Consider the following 5,024-nt stretch of genomic DNA (forward strand, 5'->3'; position numbering starts at 1 on the left):
GCTCCATGTGGCCAGAATTCAGCCGTGAGTTTCTTCTGCATTCTGCCTTTCCCAAACAAGGTGCGTGCCATTTGGGGAGGAAGAGGAAGGGCTTGTGTTATGTGAAAAAGATGCAAGTATTTACTTCAGAACTGAACCTCAATAAAGCTTTTCCTTCCTCAGGTGACAAAAGGATATGGAGAAACCAGCATTTACCCAGAAACAGGTAGGTGGAGATACCTTCCAAGGTTGTTCCAATGTTCACTTTATGATGCATATTTATCAAACAGATCTTTCAGTGGCTTTGAGTATTTTTCTCCCTTCGGTGTCTACAAGAGTTTTCTTCTGTCCCTCTTAGACTCTACAGCACAATCCAGAAAGCTCCAACAGAAAAAAGCAAGGCTAGTGCTTTTAGGATGCTGAACTACTGATAGATAGCAGCAACACTACTATCCTTTGCTGTGCAATGTAAAGTAACAGAAACCAGTGTTGTCAAGAAAGCCAATTTATTAAACAGGTTAGAAGACAGACTAGTTTCAATAGGGTAATACTTATTGCTTGACTTGCCCTAAACTTCTTAGAGCAGACATTCTGAAAAAGAGGTCTAACTTTATCATAAAACCCATAAACTCTGCTGGAGACTGATCATAATTCAAATTGAGCTGCTTTGCAGCTATATGCCAAGATGACACATTTTAAGATAACTGTTCTTCTCTCATCAGATCAGCCAGTGAAGTTTTCTCCCTCCCCAGATGCTGCATTTGCAGAAAAGCCCCACTTAGATGACATGAGGGTGACAAACCTCAGAACCAGTGACAGGCTCTTCAAAGTCCTGCTCCTGGAGTTCAGAGCTCCAACTGAAGACCCTGGCACCCCAGTAGGAATATGGCACTTTTCTGCAATGTTTTTTAATGCTATCTACTCTTCATGTTTGACTGGCAGCTGTAAATGTTGAGTACATGGAGTTGCTGGTTTAGTTTAATAGTGAACTGCTGGAAATACATGCAGGAAAGTAGGGCAATGTCTCTCCATAAGACACCCCCAGGTTTCCAACCTCCTGTGGAGGGTTGAGACGATGCCTGAGCTATTAAAAGGGGAAGCCTTATTTCCCTGGCTTTGGCCAAGTTGCACAGCTTGCTTTACCAGTCCTGGAAACCAACAGATCAAAAGGACAGCAATGAGTTAAACAAACTTTCTTTGGCCAAAGAACAGACAATTGTTTGGGAGCTGTTCCCCTACCTTCTACTTGTCTTCAGATGAACATGTTAACTCCGTCTCTGAACAGAAAGAGAGAGTCACAAACCTCCACTTAGTGACTGTACACAACACTGCACTGCTGCACCCCTCGGCGTCCGTGGCTCTAGACGCATGTGTAGCACTTCAAAAAATATATCACTACGGGGCACTGTAACAGGGAGCTAGGGGTTCCTGTTACTTTAAGGGAGAAGCCACAGCAGGTATGTCCCCAGGTGGGGGAAGACAGCCGACTCTGGGTTACCGGAAGGGAATAGGTAGCCAGGGACCCACAAGCTGCAAGTGAGGCTAGCTGCCTGACAACAGGGCAGAGCCCTGGTTAGGCAGCAAGGCCACTACTACAGTCTGGCCAGAGGAATAGCAGAAGGCCGAGGGGACACACCTGCAGGCACTCAGGAGAACAACTGACCAGAAGAGGAAGAGCCGAAGGAATATAAGCCTGAGTCCCTGAAGCAGAGGGGCAGTGCAGCCCTGAACTCTGCTGGGAGAGGAGCTCCTGCCAGCTCAGACTGGCTAGGAATGGGAGCTGCGAGCCTAAGACAGCCAGTGGAGGGAGGGGGGCTGGGGGCCGGAGCCAGCCAGTGGAGGGAGGTGGCTTGGCAGCGGTACGATGACCCAGAGGGGCGCTTTGAGTGTTTGGGCTTAAAGTGGTTACTTGCATTTTTGTTTTCATTTAGATTAGAGTACTGGATAGTGGCTGTAGGGGTGGAAAGGAGACCACAGGGGTACTGAGGGGCATGCTAGGTTTTGAGCCCTACCAGAGGCAGGGGCATGGGACAGAAGCAAACTGAGGCTGAGAGGGCCAGAGCCCAAGCCCAGCAGGGGAGACCGAGGTGGCAGGAGGCTGAGAAGCCAGGGCCCGAGCCCCGCATGGGTGACTGAGGTGGCCGGAGACCAAAAGGGCCAGAGCCCAAACCCAGCAAGGATAATCAAGGTGGCCAGAAGCTGACAAAAGGTTGAGACTGAAAGGCCAGGCCAGAGACAACGGGCCTAGGCTGCCAGTCTGCAGCCAGAGTAACCTAAGGCTAAGAAACCCAAAGTCTATATAGGAAGGTAAAAATGTGACTAACACCCGCAAGGCATAGGCATGGCAAAGGGGGAAGACTGGAGGCCATGATTAAGAGTGCTAAGATTTAAATAAGGGCCAGTCAGGTGATGAGTGGTGACCGCTGGCTCAGTGCCAGGCAGGCAGTAGTAAGCCTGCCAGGGTGCAAGAGGCACTTGTGGGGAACTGAGTCATTTTGGCTAGTGGATCTGTTAGGTTGGTCAGGCACTAGTAAGTGTTCTCTGGAGTTCAGAGGTTAGCCTCTGAATTAGTGCCAAAAGAACAGCATGGCATGGCAGGCAAGATAAATGGGAGGTTATATAAAGGACTGAGAGTGAGGGCAGCATTAGGGTAGCCACATGAGGGCAAGGCCGTTCAGGCAGTAGAGACTGTCCAATCCGCCCCTACCACCATTGCAACATTGTCACCACTAAATATGTGCAGTTACTTTTTCAGCATTAAAAGGGTATTTTTACTATGGCTGTGCGCAGCTTCAATAGCTGATTTGATTCGGGGGAGATTCTACCTGATTTGGGGACTCAATCTCCGAATCCGAATCAAATTGGGAGACCACGTTAAAGCTCCGAATCAATTCGAAGCATCTGAATCAATTCGGAAAACCTTCAGAAAAAGATCTGACCAATTCAGAGACTCAGCCATAGACTAAACAAGCAGCTGACAGCTGCCTCCAGCTGGTAAGTCTGTTGGGGTTGGCCAGGTGGGGGGGGAAGGGATGTGGGGGAGGGAGGGACTGGGCATGGGACAAGCTGCCCAGCCAGGGTTGGGGCTTGCTCTAATGGAAAGGGGCAACACAGCAAAGCCCCCACTCCCAGTGCTGCCGCACCCACATCCTGTGCCCCCACACCACAAGGGGCAACAGAGCAGAGCCCCCACTCCAAGTGCTGAAGCAGGAGTGGCAGTGCTGGGAGCAGGGGCTCTGCCCTGCTGCCACCGAGAGTGAGCCATACCTGCACTGCACTCCCTCCCCCCCCACACCCCGTGCCAGCTGGGCAAGCAGTAGCAGGGCAGAGCCTCCATGGCTCTCCCCACAGGGGCAGAGGCAGGCCCAGCCCCGGGGGAGCCGCGGGAGAAGCCCCCATGGCTGCACTGCCTGGCCCCATCCCCTGCCCAGCCCCAGCCTCCCAGGGTTTTTAAATACTTAAAAAGCCCCGCACTCACTGGATGCAGGAGTGGTTTTTGGGGCCTCTGTGTGCTCATGGCAGAGCCCCCCCACACACAGTGTAAGGCAGTGGGGATCGCCCATGCCCCTGCCTGACACCTGGATGCCAGCTGCCCCATGGCATAGGTGCAGTGTGGCTCGGCAGGGCACCGCGCACTTTCTGGGAGCTGGGGCAGCTCCACCTGTCACCCAGAGCTCCCGGCTGGATTCCCCAGCTCTCTGATCATTCCCCCAGCGCGGCACATAACATTTACGATATAATGACACTACTGTAGGATGGCCTATTTTTCTTTCGTCAAAAGAAATATCACATTAGCACAGCACTTGTGCAGAGGAACCCAATAGTGGTTATAATTAAGCCTAGTGTAGCTCCCTGAAGCTAGGGGTGGCGGAGGAAAGAGTCTATGCCCAGGAAACTAGCCTTCTGCAAACCTAAGAAAAATCTGCTTCTATGACACCAACTCTGAGCAAACACACTGAGGGCAAAGCCTTCAAAATGGTCCTACCTTCCGGGAAGCATTCTTATCCGAGCTCTCCACGTCTCCATCCAGGAAGGGCATGGCAAATGAGCTAAGATCCTAGGAGGGGAGAAAATGAAAATGAATGCTTTGTGTTAATACTTTTCTTCTGCTTTGCATCAGGGCACCCTCATGTTCTAGTTCACAGTTTATTTCTGGAGGATCCCTCTGTACGTCACTTATTACTTTGCAGACTAATTTTAACAGGTGTTGCCGTACATGGTCCTCTCCAGCCTGCCCTCCTTTTGAGGTCAATGGAGATTTGCTCCAGTAAGGAGTGCTAAGCAAGACCTAAGAGGCACTCAACAGTTGGAAGGCCAGACCTCCAGCACCTATGATTAGGTTTTTTAGGGAGTTTATGGGGGTTAAGTGTCCAATCACAATTAGTGTGTAGGAACTGCTACCACTCACTAACTGTGCCCAGCCTTTTGCCGATAGCAGTGACAATACTCTTTTTTTTCTAAGAGCTAATAAAGAGAACATTCACATATTCTGGAAATATGTAATGTGTAGAAAAGAAAAGGCAGGGACACAGCATGAAAGGGGGAAATAACTCATTTACCTTCACAAATTGGAGAGGATCACACAATTATGAGTGATCAAATGAAGTGGAAAACTGAGAGAAGTATGCACGGTCCTTCTTAATGAATGAAAACAAATGTAATTATATTCTACCCCCCGCTGTCTGCTCTATTCACAGTACTCTCCATTCAAGTCATTGGACTTTGGAAGTTTTGAGTTTTTAATGACTAATGAAATGTTTTGAAAAAGATTTAATTTTACCCTCCGTCTGATTAAAAAGGTAATTCATGCTATACTGAACCCAACAGAGTTATCCAACTCTGTAAGCAGAAGTTCTTCAATGAGGTACTGTCTGATGTGTGCTATGGAGTCTGGGTTGAAAATGTAAGTTTCACAGAAAATTATAAAACATCAAGTCTCCCTTATATTAGGGTGTCATAGACCAAAATCAGAACAGTTAGGCAGTGAATAAAAGCCCTCAGCAATGGCCTATGTGAAATGAGTTTAGCAGGTCTCAGTCTGGTTT

At 49.1% G+C, this 5,024-nt stretch overlaps 1 long non-coding RNA gene across 1 annotated transcript in view; it reads right to left on the reverse strand.

Annotated features, from left to right (window-relative positions):
* The window catches only part of LOC106722024, an 18,046-nt gene extending 14,009 nt beyond the window's left edge, over nucleotides 1-4,037 (reverse strand). Inside the window, exons 1-2 of the long non-coding RNA XR_003093328.1 lie at nucleotides 3,965-4,037; nucleotides 1,219-1,256 (exon numbers count right to left, since the gene is read on the reverse strand). This is a non-coding gene — a long non-coding RNA (uncharacterized LOC106722024). The remainder of the gene's footprint in view (nucleotides 1-1,218; nucleotides 1,257-3,964) is intronic.
* Nucleotides 4,038-5,024: the final 987 nt, after the last annotated feature.

Source organism: Alligator sinensis, unplaced genomic scaffold (genome assembly GCF_000455745.1).
Source record: "Alligator sinensis unplaced genomic scaffold, ASM45574v1 scaffold599_1, whole genome shotgun sequence".
Lineage (NCBI taxonomy): Eukaryota > Metazoa > Chordata > Crocodylia > Alligatoridae > Alligator > Alligator sinensis.